This window comes from Triturus cristatus, chromosome 4_1 (assembly GCF_964204655.1).
Source record: "Triturus cristatus chromosome 4_1, aTriCri1.1, whole genome shotgun sequence".
NCBI lineage: Eukaryota > Metazoa > Chordata > Amphibia > Caudata > Salamandridae > Triturus > Triturus cristatus.
Genome location: NC_140585.1, coordinates 892,744,566 through 892,766,616, shown reverse-complemented (window position 1 = coordinate 892,766,616; position 22,051 = coordinate 892,744,566). Strand labels below are relative to the sequence as shown.

Genomic DNA, 22,051 nt, shown 5'->3' with positions numbered 1-22,051 from the left:
AGGGTAAGTGTTGGATAGTATAGGGGTAAAAATTACTATTCTAACTCCAGGGGGTGCAACAGTAGGGTAAGTGTTGGATAGTATAGGGGTAAAAATTACTATTCTAACTCCAGGGGGTGCAACAGTAGGGTAAGTGTTGGATAGTATAGGGGTAAAAATTACTATTCTAATTCCAGGGGGTGCAACAGTAGGGTAAGTTTTGGATAGTATAGGGGTAAAAATTACTATTCTAACTCCAGGGGGTGCAAAAGTAGGGTAAGTGTTGGATAGTATAGGGGTAAAAATTACTATTCTAACTCCAGGGGGTGCAACAGTAGGGTAAGTGTTGGATAGTATAGGGGTACAAATTGCTATTCTAACTCCAGGGGGTGCAACAGTAGGGTAAGTGTTGGATAGTATAGGGGTAAAAATTACTATTCTAACTCCAGGGGGTGCAACAGTAGGGTAAGTGTTGAATAGTACAGGGGTAAAAATTACTATTCTAACTCCAGGGGGTGCAACAGTAGGGTAAGTGTTGGATAGTATAGGGGTAAAAATTACTATTCTAACTCCAGGGGGTGCAACAGTAGGGTAAGTGTTGGATAGTATAGGGGTAAAAACTACTATTCTAACTCCAGGGGGTGCAACAGTAGGGTAAGTGTTGGATAGTGTAGTGTAATATTATGCGTTGTAATGGTAGGCGTTGTAATGGAATGCGTTGTAAAGGTAGTTTTTAAAAATGCGTTGTAGTGTCATGCGTTGTAAGTGTAGTGCGTTGTAATGGATTTTGCGTTGTAAAAAATGCGTTGTAAGTGTAGTGCGTTGTAAAAGTTGCGTTGTAAAGGTTGTTCCCCCTACGGTGAGACTTACGAATTCTGTATGGTAGCACTCCCGTGCACATCTATGGGCATATTTCTCAGCATGTTTTCGAACTGTGACATGCACACTCTTTCTGTGTATTACATCAAAGCCCTTCAGTTTGAAGCGGGCCTTTTCACAGTGACACATACATCTCCTTCAATCAGAAGTGTGCACTCCCACGGTGACATGCACATCTATTTTCTATGGTGCTATAACAGCAATTAAACAGTGACACGCACACTATTAACTTTCAGGTTTTGTGACATCTCGTTAGTACGTGTTTACCACATTCTACATTTTTGTGGGATTGGATACACGCACTCTACAAATGTGCTCCCTGTAGTATATTGTCTGTATTTATTCAGTATAATGGCAACTTCACACTTAGCAATTATACCACCACCACGTTTCTTAGCAAAGCAAGGAGAGCCTCCTATTCCTTAAAAAGATTGGTTGCCGATATTTGAAAATTACTTAATGGGTCTTGATGGTCTTGATTTCGCCATAGCACGGATAAAAGCTTTACTGTTAAGTACTTTGGGGAAGGAAGGTCAGCGCATCTTTAAATATTTGCCACAAGCTGTAGGTACAAGTGCCAACTAGAAATTAGATTTGAAGAGGAAATTTGTTTAGTCAAGACCGGATTTAATTTTTACATGCAACATCAGACTAAAGAAGAGTCTATTGACGAGTTTGTGACTAGACTTAGAGAACTACCAATCAAGTATAGATTTGAGACCATGATGGATGAGTTGATTAGGGATCAGCTAATAGTCCCGTGTTATAGTAAAAAAATACAGAAAAGATTGTGGGCAGCAAAAAATCTGTCTCTAAAGGATGCTATTGATATTGTTAAGGTGGTCGTGCAATCTACTTTTTAGATGAAGGAAATGGGAAAAAAATAACAACGTAGGGAATCATGGAAAGCCAGAATTTGGAGCAACTGTGAACTCTGAAGGGACATTTTTTTTTACAGAGTTTTATATAGCGCGAACTTCACCGGAAGGTATTGGGTATCACAGCACTTTACATAGCACCAGTTGCGTTACATGAGGACACATTCATTTTTGTAAGGCACAGAGAGATTAAGTGATTTGCCCAGAATCACAGGCTGTTCAGCGTCATTGCCGAGAGTCAAACCCGGTTCCCCAGATTCAAGGTCGACCGCCCTAGCCGTTAGGCTAACTCCTCTCCCCAACATCTGTTTTAGCTGTAAGATCCCAAAAGCCTTATTGGAAAAGTAGTACCCAAAGTAGTAGTCAAACAAAGCAGAGTAATAGGGTGTGTAGTAGATGTGGAAGCTTAAGTCACTCTCAGGGGTGTGGAATTTAATAGAATATCTACTTGTCCACGGGGCAGGTTGCTACATATATCTACTTGTCCTGTAACAAAATCCACTTGTCCCTTTTGTAACATGTAATGTGGCGACAAATTACGGCAGCAATTTCATTATGCAAGAGTTCTGATAAAGCCTCTCTAATTATGCCAGGTCTCGTACCATAGTAGGGTTTGAATACTAGCAATTCCCTTATGTTGCTACGTTTCTGCAGGTCTACATACTGGCGCTGAAGGTAGTGGTAAGCAATAGTTCAAGGGTTGGAATGCCCTCTTGAGTCTGTGCAAACCTACTAACTTGTATGTTTTAAGGGTTTTCACCAACTCTTGTCTAATCTTTTCCCATACTGAAAAAGGTTGTAAATTTACTCCTGGCAGTGGCAGATGTAAAACTGCTTCAGGGTTGGGGAAAAAAGTGGTTGGGGGGAAAAGTGAGCTTGAACATTCAGATTTTCACATGAGCAAATCTACATATGCACATTTGCTCATGCTAAAATGCAGTTCACAAATATTTTCTAGGAGTACTATTTCTTGGCATACGCCTGTAAATTCTTGTGAATGCATGGAGGCTGTATATATGCACTTAATGCAAGGATATATACCATGGATGCACTTTTGAGACTTTCTTTAATAATTGGGCGTCTAATTAGGCCTGGGGGTTAACCATGACCTTTTGTGTTTTAGTAAAATTATTTGTGTCTCTCTCTCCTTCTCTCGGTCTATCAGCTGGCTTCACTGTGAGTGACAGTATTCTGCTCTATTACAAGGAGCATATTGGCACATAAAGTAGTTATGTTCAGTGCCTGGAACTGCTGTGGCAATGTGTGCTTTTTGAGACCAAAAACAGTTGTTTTTTTGCTTTTGCCAGTGCTTGTGGGAATGGCGAGGGCCCTGCAGCTCCCACACAGATAAGGTTTTACAAAAACCATGCCTAAACAAGTCACGCCTTGACAAAACCAAAAGCCTGACCACCAATTTCAGACCTACTGGCTTTGGCAATGCTTGTTTATTTTTGTTTCCCACAATCATATTTTAACTGGTTACACTGATTTTCCATTATGAATATTTTTGAGAAATACAAGCATACATCAACATGTTACTAAATGATGCTGCAAATATATGGTACCTAAAATCTTACAGTAGTTAGCAAAATATTATTTTCCTACTTGCATTGTTTTGTGAACATTTTGTTTTGAAAGCAAAGAATCATCACTGTTGCTTTCAAGCTTCTGCAAATATTTGCATATATCCGAGAGCATTCTGGGAGCATTACACATAGCCTCATATTACTAAACTTTAAAAACGTGTGTACACGTTTATACTGGAACCACCGTCCAAAGTGCAGGCAGAGCTGACAATATTTACTTTTAGTGCTCACCCTAATAATAAAGGCTTTGCATTTATGAACCATAAATACAAGTTTGAACAGTGTTAACACATGGACACACATATTACCTTAACTGTAGGCCATGCCCTTCCTTGATCCATAATGTGGTATTGTAAACTGGCAGCTAAAGGGTTTGTGCTGTAGGGGGTTGGGCCTACTTGTCCCAAGGACAAAATAGACATTTAAACTTGCTGCCCTTGACCCCAAACAATATGTCCCGGGCGTCGGGCTATAGGAATTCCACATCCCTGCACTCTAGTGAAGCAAAGTGTTGTTGGGCCAACAACAAAGAATGTCCGAAATGTGGACGTGTGGGGCATTCTGCAAAAATCTGTAGGTCTACAGTTTGAGGGAAGGTTTATCCTGTATCGGCTGAGGTCCCCGAGTGTGATCAAGACGGTGATAGGATTTTGTGTGTAGAATTGATTGTGAGGACAAGAGAATCAATCAACCTAAGGCCATGTTTGATATAAATGGAGGTAATGTGCAATTAATGGTGGATTCTGGATTGATGTACACCGTTATTCCCAGGAGCTTATTTAATAGTGAGTGGCATGACAGAGTGTTACATTCTAAAGACATTTCCCCTGGGGGTTATCAGGGTGAATCTATTGATATTTTAGGGTATGTGGATGCTAATATCAAATTCAAGGGTAGGAGAATTTGGGGGGAAAGTGTACATGGCGGGTCCACCCGTTTTGGGTAGGATAAACCAATATGATCTGCACATCATTATTAACCCGAGTGCTCCATCACAGTTCATGGTGGTGGATGATGAGTCCATTGATGATATCTTGAAGGGTGTGGAGCACATTTTTAGAGACGGATTGAGAGAATTGAAGGGGTATGCCCACAAGATTAAGTTGAGAGAAGTTGCCACTCCCGTGCAACATAAGGTGAGGAAAGTTCCTGTAGTGACACGTGATGAAGTCAAAAAAACTCATTCATGAGATGTTATAACAGGGTATCAGATAACCTGTGGAGGCATCTAGATGGATTTCACCTGTAGTTATCACTTAGAAAGCTGATAGGAGTCTCAGGTTTTGTGTTGACTTAAGGTCTCTCAATCACAATGTAATAGCAAACACATATCCCCTTCCCAATATCAATGAGATGGTCTTTATTTTGAAGGGTGGTAAGTACTTTTCGAAGTTAGATCGTAAAAGTGCTTACCACCAGATTAAATTACATAAAGATTCTAGACCCCTAACTGTATTTATCACGTCGGAAGGACCCGTTCATTTCACTCACATGCCTTCTGAGTTATCATCCACTGCGAGTGTGTTTCAAAGCATGGTAAGGAGGTGTTCAAACGAATAAGTAATATATTGTTTTTTCAAGACGATATATTGATCTTCGGTGACACTGTGGAATAACACGATTTAGTCTTATGGCAAGTCTACGCAGGATAGCGTACATAGGTTTGACGCTCAGGAGAGAAAAGTGTGATTTTTTTTAAACAAGAAGTTGAGTATTTGAGTTATACTAATCAAATCAAATTCAAAGCTTTATTCAACAGCATTGTCATAAAAGCATATTTACATCCTAACAATAAATATAAATACTAATCCATCTGATGGAGAAAAACTCAAGGCAAATTTATTGGAATCAATCAAGTTAGCGCCTGCGCCTTGCAATAAGGATCAGCTAAGATCCTTTATGGGTCTTGTTGAGTATCATTCTAAATTTATGAGAGGGTTTGCTGACAAAACTGAGTGATTGACAGCCCTTCTTAGGAAATAACATCTTTTTAAGCGGGAAAGTGCTCAGGAGGAGAGTTTTCAAGGGATAAAGAGAGACATGTGAAGCTGGTGTCTTATCGCCTTTCAACATATCTCTCAGATCTATTCTGATGGTTTATGCCAGTGCTAAAGGTTGGGGGCAGTTTTGTCCCAGAAACATGGCAGCACAGAAGAAAACACAGCGGTTGCCTCTAGAACCCTTTCGGTGTTGGAGAGGAATTATTCCGTAATTGAAAGAGAGACCTTGGCTGCTGCATGGGCAGTAGAGTACTTTCGTACATATGTATGGGGCGTTGAGTTCACTCTGAGGTCAGATCACAAGCCCCTCATAAAACTACTCCTTCCATGCAGAGCAGGCATATCTGCGAGGCTAGCCAGACTAGCAGCAAAACTTCAGGAATATAGATATGATATTGAGTATATTGGGTGGAAGAATATTCAACCCGACTGTTTGTCTAGGTTACTGATGCAGAGAGAGTTGAGTGATACTCAAGAAGATGTTGCAGTGGCGTATGTCCAAGATGCTGTAGAATCTGCAGATGGTGCATTTTCAGCTGTGAATGGGATCGTGAAATGGAAAAGGATCAAGTGTTAAAGGAAGTGATGGATGTAGTAAAATCAAAAGTGAGGAGAGAGAGTTGTGTATCATTGTCTGTTTGTTCCTTCATCAAGTTAATTGACAAATTGAGTATATGTGGACATTGCCAACTGATGAGGGGTGAGAGGTTCATACCTCCTTTTGGGGGGAGGTCAAAGCAGATACAAAATTGTCCATGAAGGACATTTAAGCCAAACCATGACATAAAAGAGACTTAAGGGTCAATTTTGGTGGCCAGGTCTTTACAGACAGGTGTCCGAACGGGTTGTGAACTGTCTGGTATGCAAAGCTGGTGAAAAAAAGATTGAGAGTGGGTGCCCAATCCAAAGTGGGACACATTGAGATTCCTAATACAGCTTGACGAACCTTGACCTGTTCTCAGGCCAGGTCCGCTCCCCCACCGCTCCAGCGTTCCCTGCTGGTGCTCTGCTGCTGCCCTCGCCACTGCTGCCGTCGCTGGAAGTTCGAGGCCCTCCTCCACCCGCAGGCTCCCGCCTGCGCCTCATCCCTGGTGGCCCAGTGGTGGGTGGTAAGTATCACGTCTGACCTCTTGCTCTGTCTGTCTCTCTCTCTCTCCTTTATGCTGCTTTTTTTATAATCGTTTTTTTCTGCCTTTAACCTAGTTGCCTGTTTCTAATCTCTGCCTGCTTGTCTCCTAGTGCTCATCTCGCCGCCCGCCCCGCATTCCTTCCCACATTCCTTGCCGCCGCTGCGTCCCCGCCCCCATCCTCTCCGATTCGCCACCCGCCTCCCAGCTGCTCCTCCCTCCCTCCCTCCACCCTTCTTAATGCAGGCCGCTGCACTCACGCAGCGGGCGCGCCAGAGGCAAGCCCGTCTGCGCCCGTCTGTGCCTGAACCGCGCCCAGCCCCCGAACCCCTGGACCCCGCGCACCCCACCGCGCCAGCCCTAAACTCAGCTACGACGCCGATTCCCTCCACGCTCTCAACACCGACCGAGACCAACGCTGCATCCAGGCAGCCCCGAAACGCACCCACGGACCCTTCTCCTGCCGGAACTGCAGCTTCACATGCAGCAGAACGACCAAACCATCGAGGACTAGACCCAACCACCTCCGCTGCATACTCCTCAACCCCCGCTCCGCACGGAAACACGCCATCGAACTGTGGGACCTACTCGACACCACCACCCCGGACGTAGCCTTCCTGACGGAGATGTGGAGGAACGACTCCTCTGCTCCAGACATCGCCGTCGCCATCCCAGACGGCTACAAGATCACCCGCAGGAACCACGCCAAAAGCACCGGAGGAGGACTAGCCACCGTCCACAGGTCCACCATCGAGGTCACCACCCACGCAGACGACACCCCCCACACCGCCGAACACATGCACTTCCAGATCCGACCCCAACACCACCCTCAGAGGAACACTCGTATACAGACCCCCCGGACCCTGTGCCCAGTTCAGCGACTCCATCGCCGACCTCGCCAGCACCCACGCACTCGCCTCCACGGACTACATCCTCCTCGGGGATCTGAACTTCCACCTCGAGAACAACAACGACGTCAACTCCACCACGCTGATCGACAACCTCGCCAACCTCGGCCTCAGAAAACTTGTCACCACACCCACCCAGGCAGCCAGTCACACGCTGGACGCCATCTTCTCGACTAGCACCCACGTCGCCTTCAACCACATGACGGAACCCCACTGGACAGACCACCGCTGCATCCACTTCACCTTCGGAAAACCCACCACGCACCACCGCACCCAACAGCTACCTCGCCGATGCTGGAGCAAAATCACCGAAGACCAGCTGACCTCCACCCTCGCCATGAACCCTCCCACCGAGCTCAACAACCCTGACATCGCAGCCCGCAACCTCAGACAGTGGATTGACGACTGTGCCAACACCCTCGCCCCTCTGAAGAAACCCCCCAACAACAACGACAGCAAGAGAACCTCCTGGTTCACCGACGAGCTTCTGACCTCCAAGCGCGCATGCCGGAAACTGGAGAAGATCTGGCTCCACGCCCGCACACCGGACACCCATGCAGCCCACAAGGATGCCACCCGCAGACACCACCACCTCATCAGACAAGCCAAGAGATCCTCCTTCAAAAACCGCCTAGACAACAATGCACATGACAGCAAAGAGCTCTTCCGCATCTTGAAAGAACTCTCCAACCCCAGCGCCAACGCCAACGACATCCCTCCCTCACAGGAACTGTGCGACTCCCTCGACAACTTCTTCCATCGCAAGATCGCTGACATCCATGACAGCTTCAACTCCGCGACCGACCCGACCCGACCACACCAGACCCCACCCCTCCCGCGCACACCATCAGCACCAACCTTCTGACTTCCTGGTCCAACGTCTCCGACGACGAGACGCGCCCATGTCATGAACTCCATCCACTCAGGATCGCCGACAGACCCGTGCCCACACCACATATTCAACATGGAAGGTGCAACCATCGCACCCCAACTACGGAGGGTCATCAACATCTCCTTCGAAACTGCGACATTCCCGGAAAGCTGGAAGCATGCCGAAATCAATACCCTCCTCAAGAAACCCAAGGCGGACCCCGAGGACCTCAAGAACTTCCAGCCCATCTCCCTGCTCCCGTTCCCGGCGAAGGTCATCGAGAAAATCGTCAACCTGCAACTGACCCGTCACCTGGAAGAAAACAACATCCTGGACCCGTCCCAATCCGGATTCAGACAAAACCACAGCACAGAGACAGCCCTCATCGCCGCCACAGATGACATCTGGCGCCAACTAGACAACGGGGAAACATCAGCCCTCATCCTCCTGGACCTTTCGGCCGCCTTCGACACGGTCTGCCATCGCACACTAAAGACTCGCCTCCAGGAAGCCGGAATCCAAGAGAAGGCCCTCGACTGGACCACATCCTTCCTTTCTGGCAGATCCCAGAGCGTCCGCCTCCCGCCCTTCCGATCCGAAGCCACCGACATCATCTGCGGCGTCCCCCAGGGCTCCTCCCTCAGCCCGACGCTGTTCAATATCTACATGGCCCCCCTCACACAAGTGGCCCAACACCACAACCTCACCATCATCTCCTACGCCGACGACACTCAGCTCATCCTCTCCCTCACCAAGGACACGCATTCCGCCAAATCCAACATCCACGACGGAATGAAGGCCATCGTCGACTGGATGAGGAGCAGCCATCTGAAACTGAACTCGGACAAGACGGAGATCCTCATCCTCGGACCCACTCCCTCAGCCTGGGATGCCTCCTGGTGGCCGACCACCCTGGGGACAGCACATATGCCGACCGACCACGCACACAACCTAGGATTCATTCTGGACTCCACCCTCTCCATGTCCAAACAGGTCAACGCCGTATCCTCCTCCTGCTACAACACCCTCCGCACACTTCGCAGAATCTACAAATGGATCCCGACCGAGACAAGAAGAACGGTAACACAGGCCCTCGTAAGCAGCAGGATGGACTACGGCAACACACTCTACGTCGGAATCCCAGCCAAACACCTGCGTCGACTCCAGCGCATCCAAAACGCCTCCGCCCGACTGATCGTCAATGCACCCCGCCGCTGCCACATCACCCCCCACCTGCGAGACCTCCACTGGCTCCCCGTTGAAAAGAGGATCACTTTCAAACTCCTCACCCACGCACACAAAGCACTCCACAACGCCGGACCAGCCTACCTGAACAGCAGACTCAACTTCCACACACCCTCCCGCCAGCTCCGCTCCGCCAGCCTCCCCCTCGCCACTGTCCCCCGCATCCAACGCACTACCTCTGGTGGCAGATCCTTCTCCTTCCTCGCCGCCAAAACCTGGAACACCCTACCTACCCACCTACGTCAGACCGAAGACCTACTCACCTTCAGAAAACGCCTCAAGACCTGGCTTTTCGAGCAGTAACGACGCCACCCCCCCCCCCCCCAGTGCCTTGAGACCCTCACGGGTAAGTAGCGCGCTTTACAAATCCTCTGATTGATTGATAGATTGATTGACACACTGTATGTGTGGACTTCATCTGTCCAATAAATGATCTGCACAGTAAATTTAGATTTACGTTGGTGTTGGTTGATGCATTTTCAAGATGGATCTGTGTAAAAATCACCATCAAAAGTACCATCCAGTGTTTGAACAATATTTTCATTGGGGAAGGTGTTCCCTCTCTAATCATTTGGGATAATGGTACGCAACTTATCTCAGATGAGATAGTGTGGTTTTTAAGAGGTTGTGGCATTTCTCAACACTGTACTACTTTTTATAATCCCCAGGGAATGGCATTGTAGAAAGAACCAATTGGTGGTCACGACTGCTACTGGCCACATTAAAGCAGAAGAAAATCCTAACTGTGTGATGAGCCTTCTCTCATGTTTACGGTACCACTCCACTGTACTGTATCACACTCCATGTCACTCCACTTTACGACACATCACTCCACTGTACCACACGCTAATCTACTCTAACACACGCCACTCAACTTTACAACATACCACTCCACGACACTCCAGTCTATGACATGCCACTCCAATTTGCTACATAACACTGCGCTCTACACCACTCCACTGTACACTATTTCACTCTACACCACTCCACTCTATGCCACTCCAATCTATGCCACTCCACTTTGCACCACTGCACGCAATGCCACTCCACTCTATGGAATTCCACTCGACACCACTCCTCTCTATGACACTCTCCTGTATGCTACTCCACTCTATTCCACACCACTCTAAGCCACTACAATCTACGCCAATCTACAGTACGCTATTCCACTTTATGTTACACTTCTCTACGCTACTCTGGTCTATGACACTCCAGTCTATGCCCCTCCACTCTAGGCTATTCCACTCTACACTACTCCACTCTATGCCAGTCCACATTATGCCACTCCACTCTACGCCATTCCACTGTACATTATTCCACTCTAAGCCACTTCACTGTATGCTATTCCACTCTATGCCACTTCACTCTATGTTGCTCTACTGAACGCCACTCTACTCTACAACACTCCACTCAATGCCACTCCACTTTGCGCCATTCCACTCCACCCACTTCACGAATAAAAACAATAACAACATTTGGAAGCTTTCACATCTGGCCTTCAAATGCGGCAGAAGGCTATTCTTGGCAGGAGGAAGAAGCCACAAATTATTACAGCGTAATATGAAAGCTCACATATACTGAAATAATTTTGAATAGACTTTATTATATTGTATGCGATGTTTGTTGCATGTTTTACATATCTAATATTTCAGTGCACGAGATCTAAAATAGGAACCAGACCCTCGTCTCGGCCCTCTATATTAATTTATTGGCTCGCACACCTCTACTCTTATTATGTCTTATTATGGACCTCATAAGTATTAACATTTGTAGTGTTGAGCTAGTTACATGTAGCTGCTCGCAGCAGGCCCATAACTAATGAACTATTTACAAGGATGAGAACTATTGGCTTATGGGTTACACAAATATTTCTGCTAAGGGACAATAAGATTCACTGCAATATCTAATTAAGATGCAAATGTGAGCTGCAGGTTTCAGACCACCTGGCGAATGGAAGACTATGGAAAACAAGCTGGAGGCATAACATTGTCACTCTCTCAAAGAAGATTCTGGGCTAGGCAGCATTTGTAGGTTTCACATGTCCTTAAGGAGGTGAACATGGACAGGAGGTTGGAAAGATTTAATCATGGGTGCCCTACACCTATGTCATCTAGGTGCTTCCCCCAGCGTCTCTGTCTGGCGATGTACCCCTCCGATTAAAAGTGCTGCATTAGCTCTAAGGTCAGGGCGCCGAGTCGCCATGACATTTATTGCAAAATGTCGTTTTTAGGTCTCGTCTACGCAGCGCGCAAACGCTGCATTGTCGAACTTTTGGAATCTCTCCAGGCTTTCCTTCAAACTCGTGCATGTTTTGCACTGTTTGCTATTAGGACTCGTGCATGTCTGGCGTTTACCTTGCGGGAGCGAACAGGGGCCACATCAGTTACCAATTATCGCCTGCTGCTGCTCGCAAGTTAAAAGCCAGACATGCCCTCAGTGTCCTGTTACTAATTAGTTTACTGCCCTCTTCCCTTGAGACTATCGCGTACTGTTTCTGGGACCTTTAGACCTGCTCTTTGATGTATTGTTTGCCCTGTGTAGTGCTCGTTCCTCACACTTGCAGTGCTGAACCCTCACATAGGCCCACTGCAATTCTCAGGATCCTTTGCCCAGCATTGTTCTTCCCTCACACGCGTGCCTACCGCGCTGAACCGTCACACTCGACCTCTGTGCTCTGCAGTTCTCAGCCCTCAAAATATGACTCATATTGCCATTGTATCTCCCGCTCTTTTCTGGCATTAATTGGTCTTAACTTAAGACCAGTGTATCACCTGGTGCTCCGCCTCCACACATGACCCATGTTAGCCCGTAGACTTTTCCCCTGTCTTAATGTGCTGAGTTCTGAAACGTGCCTCTCCGTGCGTTTTAACTGTTTTTTCTTTTTTGTTACCACAGATGTTGAGCCAAAGGAGGTGCAGCACATACCACAACCAGCTTGTTAAGTGTGAAAAAGGCCGCTTTATTGAAGACAGGTGCACCTTACAACAAATATCCTTGGCCTGTACCGTACAAAACTAAACCTCACTAAATATTTTCTTCCTGCCTTACCCCCACCCCTACCCCTAAAGTTTCCCCATTTGCAACCATTTATAAACCCCCAACTCTGTCTTCCCTGCTGACTCATTAAACGTGTAACGTCTTATCATTTCCTAAAATAACTATCTATGTAACCTTCCTATGTTACTTCCCCTTCCTGCGTGTACCCGGAGTGACATTTTCCACCAATAAACTTAAACTGTAAACAGATCTACCAACTATTACTAAGGAGAACGCCACTCAGAAAATTCTGGCCCCCAGACTTTTCTGACCCCCCAACTAGGAACCCTTTTTTTTTTTTTTTTTTTTTTTTTTATATGCCCCATCCCCATCCAACCTCTTGGATTTGTTTGCAGTCTAACTCCAGTCCAGAAACATGACCAGTATGCCCCCATTTTTCCAATTAAATTAACCGCAGCATACTTAAGCACCGGAAATTCTACTCTCCCTGTGCCCCCTCATCACCAAGGCCCGTTGAACCTCCTCCTGGCCTTATCTAGCGCTGCTGGCTGCTGTTCCCCCCTTCGGTGCCTTTGTGACGTGAATTCTGTCCATATTCTGCATGATCTGACCCCTGTCTGCCTTCCTTTAACAGTGCTAAGCCTTACACTGACCCAGGTCATGTCCTCCCAACTGAATAAGCAAACATCGGGACGAATATCACCCTGAATCATTCTGTGTATGTATGAAACAATTCGTGCCATTTCCATACCACCCGTACCGTGCCAGGAACAATGAAAACAACTATGAGACTAAATCCAAATCCAAACCTTTCCCTTCGAAATTCATAACGCTCTGCCCATATGACAATGGAATGTCCCACGATCCATATGGAGGAGGCCACCCCGGCAGGCCCTGCCACCACACCTGAAAAGACACATATATGAGACCCAGAAATGAGCACTATTTTACCCCTTCCCCGGAGCCCCGCAGCTGAATGTATGTTATAATGCAGCCCGACTTCCCACGTCCTGCATACATAAAGTCAACCCACCAAACACCTTTTTTTTTTTTTTAAAGGCATACATAGCCCTGTTACTGCCCATACCATCTGTTTTGCCCCGATTTGCGGCATCTATATTAACCCCAACACGAAAAGGAAGGAGGCCCAACATGGCGAAGAGCCCGTTTTGGCTGGTGCGAGCCGCGCTCCCACCCCCTCCCTCAGGGCAACCTCCCCCCCCCCCTTTCCACCCAGCCATTCTGAAACCTGAAATGCCCAAAAGTGCATCCCAGACCGCAACGTGACCGGCGACACCCCTTCCTCTGCAACCCGGCAGAATCTGCCGCAGGACCCACTAAAGCCGGGCATCAGCCCGACAGACAAATGCCTGGGGCCCGCCTCCCCTTTCACGCGCCCAACCGTTGTTACGCAACTGTCCCATTCTCCCGCCGAAGGCACCTAACTCTAACATCATTTTCCCATGAAGGTTATGCCCGACAGCATACCTGCCATGCCAATCATGGACAACATAAACTGCCCCACCTGCTTCTCCCTTTCCCTTGGCCTGCTCGTCGCCTTGGGCCCCCCTCATGAAGTCCCTGCCAAGCCTGCTCAGATGGCCTCCGTGTGGCCGAGGCCAGTGACCCCAACACTAACCGTATAACCCTTTGTCTCCGACATACCACATATTGTTAGCACGGCAGAAGTGCTGTGTAGGCAAAACCTAAACAATATACCTTTTTTCTTTTTTTACTTTCCCTCGTCATCATGCCTTTTTAATAACTGTTTGAGATGCTTCTGAGAAGTACAATGTGCAAGATTCTCACAAACGCACGAATATTAAGGCAAGTTATTCAGACTTTTTTTTATTGTGTGAGATTCTAAAAACAGTGTGTGAGATGAACACGGGCATTAGACAGGCATGAGAAGCATGGTGGGTGAAATCCTCATAAATGCATGGTGTGTGAGATGTACACAGACACAAAGAGCCTATGCATGAACTGTGTAGAAACATAAGATGCCTAGTGTTTGACACACATACTGACACTAGAATCGAGCAGACCATCTCTTCCTTGTGTGTGGTTTAGATGGATCAGAGTCAAAAACAGATGCTTAAGCCATGAAAATATCACATACAGGACGGAGATCTTTTTGAGAAAATGACCACTTGTGGTCATATCGTGAATCCAGAATGCGAGAGTTGCAACCCATTTGAATTCAATTGACAAAGTAATGCAATGTATGATGTACCGCTGCTATATAGACGTGCGACCCTATTAGTTACCACTGTTGCAGTTATTTTATTGAAGATAATTCCACAGCACACAGAGCTGTTTGCAACAAAGCGTTTTAAGCAATAGAAAAGAAACAAGCATTTGCAACGCAATAGGTCTCGCAATTGAGAGATTTTGTGCTATTGGCATTGTAAGTGATAATGCCTGTTAATTAAGTGTTTAAAAAACCTGCAATATAAAAGGCATTGTAATTTACAATGCCTTTTATATTGCAGGTTTTTTGTCAATTGAATTCAAATGGGTTGCAACTCTCGCATTCTGGATTCACGATATGACCACAAGTGGTCATTTTCTCAAAAAGATCTCCGTCCTGTATGTGATATTTTCATGGCTTAAGCATCTGTTTTTGACTCTGATCCATCAGTTGGAGCCCTCAGTTGGATTATGAGGAGGATAACATGGAGGAAGGAGAGTTGTGTGATGTGGAGGACGACAGGGCGGGGGGACCGAGTAATGCTGTGGCTAGTTTCTTGCAGGTGTCACGACGCCAGGCGAGGCCCACGGGTCGGACATCGAGGTGGGAATCAAGCTCGGCCCCGCGGACAGGACGCAGAGAGGAGCGTCGGACGGAGTCATTGGCGCCAGGTAATAAACATTTGCTCGGGCGCCCAGTGATGGTCTCTGTGGGAGTGGGGGAGTCGGATGGAGCCGGGGGGGTTGGGGGGAGGCTATGCAGGGGGGCGTATGTCATGGATGTGGCCGTGGGTACGGACAGTACAGGTAAAGGGGAAAAAGGCAAGGAGGGAGAGAGTTTGACGGACACGAAGGGGGTAACGGACACGAAGGGGTCAGTTGACGCAAAGGCGGAGGACGGGGAGACTAAGTTGGAAAGCAAGGAACTGAAGATAAAACGTTTACCTTATATGGGGGTAACGAAGCCCTTGGGGGCGCATTTAATGCTGGCGACGAAAAAGAGGATATGGAAAGGGGAGTATGTGGAGATGCTAAAACTCCTGCACAGGAAGGTGCGGGCAAAGGAAGGGTCTAAGGAGGAGGAGTTTGAGTTGGCAAAGCGGCCGAAGGTGCCGTTAACGATTGAAAATTGGACGGCGGCTTTTCCCATATATGCCAGTGTTTACTGTGAGAAGTTCCCAGAGAGGTCCGTGGCCATGTTTAAGTACATGGACATTATAGGGAAAGCGCAACTTACCGGGGGTGGCTACGCGTGGGCTCAATATGACGAAGAATTCAGGGCGCGCATGACGTGGGATACAGAGGCTAAGTGGGGGGAGCTGGATACTGACTTATGGCAGCATACGATGGGTTTAGCAGGGTCGGGGAAGACAATTTACACGGCCAGCGGGCTACCGCTCGTGTATCAGCCCTTTCGAGGGGGCCCCACCCGAGGGGGGGTGGGGGGAGCAGGCAGGGGTGCGACAAATGAGAAAGGTGCGTGCTGGGACTATAATAAAGGACTCTGCACAAGGGAGTACTGCCGTTTTCGGCACGAGTGCTCCGGATGCGGTAAGCGCCATGCTCTGGTCAAGTGTTGGGGGGCCCAGGGTCAGGCGCAAGGAGGTCAGCAGTGGCAGTCAGGAGCCTTTAAGGCAGGGGGCCAGCAGCAGACACAGCAGTCGGGAGGGGGAGGGGGGCTAAGGGGCCTGGGCCAAAGGGCTCATACGCCGGTTAACATAGAGAATTTGTTGAGGGCATTGCAGGGGTATCCGGAGAGGGAGGCAGCGGAGCGTTTACGGTTGGGGTTTACTGTGGGTTTCAGGCTGGGGTATGTGGGCCCACGAGTGCGGCGATGGGCAGACAATTTGAGATCAGCGCGGGAGCACTCGCAGGTAGTGCAAGCAAAATTGGACAAAGAGGTTCAGGAGGGCCGCATGGTGGGTCCCTTTCAGGATTGGCCGTTGCCTAATTTGATTGTGTCACCCATTGGTGTGGTGCCGAAAAAAGAACAGGGGAAGTTTCGCCTCATAGAGCATTTGTCTTGGCCAGAAGGAGGGTCGGTCAATGACTTCATTGAGGAAATTGCGGCCACTGTGTCTTATTCTTCTGTTGACGTGGCTATGGCACTGGTGGTGACCGCGGGCGCAACGGCGCAGATGGCAAAGTGCGACGGAAAGTCAGCTTTCCGGCTCCTGCCAGTTCATCCAGATGACTGGGATCTGTTGGGCATACAATTCGGCGGTCACTGGTACGTGGATAAAGCATTGCAGATGGGCTGCTCCATGTCTTGCGCACTTTTTGAATGTTTCAGCACGTTCCTACAATGGTTGTTTACGGAACTGACGGGTCACCAAGGAGTGACGCACTACCCGGATGACTTCTTCTTTGTCGGCACCTCAGACTCCACGGACTGCCAGAAGGCTCTGGACAGTTTCAATGAGATGATGAGGGAAATGGGTGTGCCGCTGGCCCCGGAGAAAACAAAAGGGCCCAGCACGGTACTGGCCTTTTTAGGCATTGAATTTGATTCAGGTTTGATGGAGGCACGCCTTCCGGCGGATAAACAGCAGGCAATGTTGGGGCTGCTAGAAACTGTGTTGACAAGACAGAAAGTGACGATCAGGGACATCCAAGTACTGCTGGGCCATCTTAATTTTGCCTGTAGGGTGGTCAGAGTAGGGCGGACATTCTGTAGGCGACTGGGGCGAGCTTTGGGGGGGGCAGAAGCCCCCACACCATCATGTTCGTCTGTCAGCCGGGGTGAGGGAAGACTTGCGGATGTGGCAGTTTTTCCTGCATCAGTTCAACGGGGTACCTTTGATGAGGGAAGTGGACATGGTGTGGGAGGTGCAGATTTTCTCGGATGCAGCGGGGAGCAAGGGGTTTGGACTGTATTGGCAGGGGAGGTGGTGCGCAGAACCCTGGCCCGCAGAATGGTTGGAGGGGGGCAGGAGTATTGCCTTCTTGGAATTCTTTCCCTTGGTGGTGGCGGTCACGCTGTGGGGGACTTTGTTAGCCCACAAGAAGGTCACGTTCAGGATTGACAATATGGCAGTGGTGCAGGTGGTCAATCGGCAGTCGGCGCGTGACGAACAGGTGCTCAAGTTGCGGGGTGGCCAGGCAGGAGGACGTGGTTTAGTTCATATTGGATCTGGTGGAAAGAGGGCTCACAAAAGTAACGATTGTGGGCAAGCTGGCGGGAATTGCTTTCGTCGGGAAACTGTTGTGGGGCTACGCGCCTTCCGCTGGAGAGCTAGGGGCCAGGATTTTGGAAGGGTGGGCGCGAGAATGTGGGAGCACGGCGCGATTGCAGAGACCGCTGTCCTGGGAATTGTTGGAGGGGGTGATCGGGGTCTTGCCAGGGATGTGTTTTGACGAAGGGGAGTATATTCTTTTTTCAACACTCATGTCCTGGATGTTTTTTGGGGCCCTCAGGGTATCGGAGCTGTTGGGGTGCAAAGGGGATCGGGGCTTGTCCTGGGGTGAGGTTTCGTTCGGGTCGGAGGTGGTCAGTATTTGGCTCAAGAAGGTGAAAACAGACCGAAAAAGCAGAGGGAAATGGGTACCTCTAAAAAAGGAGCGTTCATCGCCAGTTGGTCCTTTTCGGTGGGGTTTGCGGTGGAGGTCATGGTCCGGGGGCTTGGGAGACTTGGTGTTTCCACATAGGCAAGGGCGAGGTGTTAAAGCTTCACAACTGCTGGCAGTACTGCGCAAGGCGTTGAGGAGATTGGGGGTTGAGGAGAAAGGCTTTGGCACGCATTCTTTCCGCGTTGGGGCGGCGTCGGAGGCTCATGCTAGGGGTTGGGAGCGAGGGGACATCATGAAGTTGGGGAGGTGGTCTTCGAATTGTTATCAGCGATATGTGCGCAGCGACGCAGGGGGAGGGGTGTTATAAAAAATAAAAATAAAAATAAAACATGCAGTTGGTGTTCCTTGTTTTCATTCTGGTTTCTCTTTTCAGGTTCGGTTATTGGGCCCCTCGCCAGAGAGATGTCCATTTGGATCGTGGGTCATTCGTTTTTGAGACGGGCAGAGGTCCAGGCCCGTGCGAGTTACTTTGGGGAAAGTTTGGGGTTTAATAAAGAGTTATTCTCCGTGGCCTGGAGGGGTAGGGGCGGCATGCGCTGGAAGGACCTGGTGGCAGTATTGAACGGGATTTTGAGGGCTGGTAGGTGCCCGGATGTTTTGGTTTTACATTTGGGGGAGAATGACATGGTCAGGGAGATGGGTTTGGCACTGATGCGGGCGATGAAAAAGGACCTGGTGCTGATTAAGGAACGTTGGTCAGGTTGTTCTATTGTTTGGACCGAATTTGTTCCGCGGAGAGTTTGGAGAGGGGCGGTCAACCCTGGGGCAGTGGATAAGGCTCGGAGAAAGCTCAATACGGAGATGGTAAGGTTTTGTCGACATTTAGGGATTGGTAGGTTGGCACATAGGGACATTCGCTACGATGCGCAGGAGCTTTTCAGGGATGATGGGGTGCATTTGTCTCGGATGGGGATGGATCTGTATCTTCTGGAATTGCGGGAGGTGCTGGCGCGGCTGCTCGGGGTTTATCGGCGTTAAGGACGACGAGGTTTCAGTTCGGGTCGGGGGGCAGAACAAAAGGGGGGAAGCGGCGTACCCGCCTACATTCCCCCCCCCCCTTTTTTGTTCTGGGTGGCGGGGTGGTTGACAGTTGGCCGGGGTTGGATAGAGTTTGTTGTTATAGGTTTGGTAGTTTGGGAGCAGGAACAGGGAAAGGGTAACCAGGTTGGATAAGTTTAGATTAGAGGTTGGCTAGTTACAGTTGCACAAAGGCAGGTAGGGGTTATGGTCAGGGGAATTTAGGAGTTAGAAAGGATACATGGGTTAGGATTGGGTTATATGTTGGTTATGGAATGTTATGTTGTATTTGGGGGGATGGGGGAACTGATGTGGGGATCGTAAGGGTGGGGGGAAGAAACAAGGGGTCAGGAAATTTGTGTATAGTGAGGTTTAGTTTTGTAAGGCAGTGGCCAAGGAATTTAAATTGTGATATGCACCTGTTTCAATAAAGCGGCCATTTTCACACACAGAAAGTGGTCTGGTGTCGGCTTGCCCCCCTCTCCCCCCTTAATCTCCCAATGTCCTGCGGAACAGCATTGACCCCGAACTGAATGCTGGTTGGCGTAAAGGATGAACAGTGCCACCTGCATTGTAGTACTACGAAGTCCCAGCCACAGATTGAAAGACCTGTGAATGGTCAATTTATTATTATCACTCAGGAAAAATAAATCTTCGTGACTTTGAAACCTAAAACGATTCCATCATTTCAAGCTATATACCGACGCCTAAGGGGCGCTTAGAAGTGCTGATTAACCAATTGCACACATTTACATTTCTTTCAGTACACAGGCATTCTGGCAGGAAGGCTTGTTACTTCCTTCTTCCGCTCTCTCCCTCGCCTCGCCCATCATGGCGTTCGAACAGGTGATCCCGCTATTCCCGTTTAGCCCCCGGCACCTCAGGCTCAGAATTAACAGTTCAAAGACGGTAATTAAAACAAAACGTTGAGAAACTGAATGTGTAACATTAAAAACAGTGGTGAAAGGCATTCCCAATCAGTGGCATAGCAAGGGCGGGGGTACCCTGTGAGGAAAATTTCTTATCACCCCCGCCGGAAAGAAACACCCCCTCCCTTATCCATACGCTCTCGACACATATTTGCATAACAGCGTAGCAACGTAGAGGGACTTGCTGCTTATTAACTCCACTGGTTAAAAATAAAGAATTGCTAACCCTTGTTCAAAAGAAGTGCCGAGACAGACAGGTTGGGAAAGAAGTGCCAGCTTTTTTGAGCAAAAAACACTGTTACAAAAGTTGAGTTACGCAGTCATTTCCGTCTCACACGTCATTATTTTGAATCCAAGTGTGGCTGGCGCACTTTCACCCCTACACATCTCGCTTTCTTGATTGCAACACTGAAAGTCGTGGAGAGAAAACAAAAGCGCCAGCCAGGCAGCAGGCATATGTTTGCCATTTTGTCACCCCCTCAATGATGAAACCCGGGGCGGCCCGCACCCACCGCACCCGCTCCCTACGCCACTGTTCCCAGTAGATCCGCCACTTACACTGCCCTTTTCACCTTCGCGTCTTTCAGAGGCTTAAAGAAATCCCCGAATCCAAAAACACCTTCTTCTCGGTCCACCTTCATAAATCCCCACAGCCTTCCTCGAAGCCACACCATAAATATAGGGAGAACACCACACATTCACCGAAACTTACCATCAGGTTTTGTTTATGGACGATCGTGAGTTCTTCATGTTGAAAAATGAAACCGAAGGTGTTTTAATCGCCGTTTGGCTACCGCCCAAACCTGTTTAGCAGGTGGCGTGGACAAACACTTTTGCTCATAAAGAAGTCACCCCATGTGCGACGCTACACACAACTGTTGCAACCCACGGACTCAGAGTTAAATGCTAATATAAGCGCCCCCCCCCCCCCCCCCTTGAAAGTGTTGCACATGCTTGACATAATGGTTTGCTTTTCTACATAACCACAGTTAATTGCATCCAAAACCCAAACCACTGAGTGCGGAACAGTCTAGCAGAGATTGCCCCCGAAGCGGGCCTCACCATAACGCAGGGACATCTCAAGGATTGTAGGGGCCCTGGGCCAAAAGCATTTTGTGGGCCCCGGTTCTGAAGAGATTTAATGATCCTATTTCAGCTCTTTCATGCCCTCTTTGGCCAGGTCATTGACAGTGCCCCGGATCATCCGTCCAAATTCTAAAGTTGTTACATCTACTATTCAGTGATAGCGAGGTGTGTTTTCAATATTGTAACACAGCAGCCGCTCACTAATATTACTGCAAATAATCTCAGTGACACCGCTCCCTTTTCTCATATGTGAGGTCCTGTTTTGATCTAAAAGATTTTTTTTATGGATGCTGCATGCAACATAAACACAACATTTCTCTGAAAATGTCTATAATAGACTCTCTCTCACACATCACTCACATTAAAAATAAATTGAAGGGAAACAGCATTCAAAAGAATCTGTTTAAGAATGATTCTACATCATCAGGGCAAGACTCCCTGCATAACAGAGCTGGCTCTATCAAGGGGGGCCTGAAAGGCTGTTGCCTTGGGCCAGAGCCCACTTTGCCCATGCCTTAAACGTCCCTGCCATAACGTCAGCCGTGCGTCTGAAAATTCTGGTTTGGGCCGACTCTGCATGCCTAACAACAAGGGGGAATTTGCCCCGCTACTCCTAGGCCAAGAGTGAGCACCAAAGTGAGCACGAAAGAACTGGGCTAATGGATGCCGAGGTCATTTTTTAACCCCCCCAATGGGGGGGACAGCATTATATTCTGGAGAGGTACATGGGAGGTTATAAACACTGCACTGCCCCTGCACAGGCTAGTTTCTGGAAGCAGGGGCAGCGCG

The 22,051-nt window shown here is 48.4% G+C and overlaps 1 protein-coding gene across 4 annotated transcripts in view; it reads right to left on the bottom strand.

Annotated features, from left to right (window-relative positions):
* Window positions 1-20,968, bottom strand: part of LOC146855746 (myelin-oligodendrocyte glycoprotein-like) — a 342,350-nt gene extending 321,382 nt beyond the window's left edge. For 2 of the 4 annotated variants that reach the window (XM_085653665.1, XM_085653663.1), the window contains exon 1: window positions 20,889-20,968. The gene's annotated coding sequence lies outside the window, so the exon portion shown is untranslated. Of the gene's footprint in view, window positions 1-13,279; window positions 13,349-20,888 lie in introns of those variants that run through there. The other 2 variants (XM_085653666.1, XM_085653664.1) reach the window with 2 other exon arrangements.
* Between the last annotated feature and the right edge of the window lie 1,083 nt (window positions 20,969-22,051).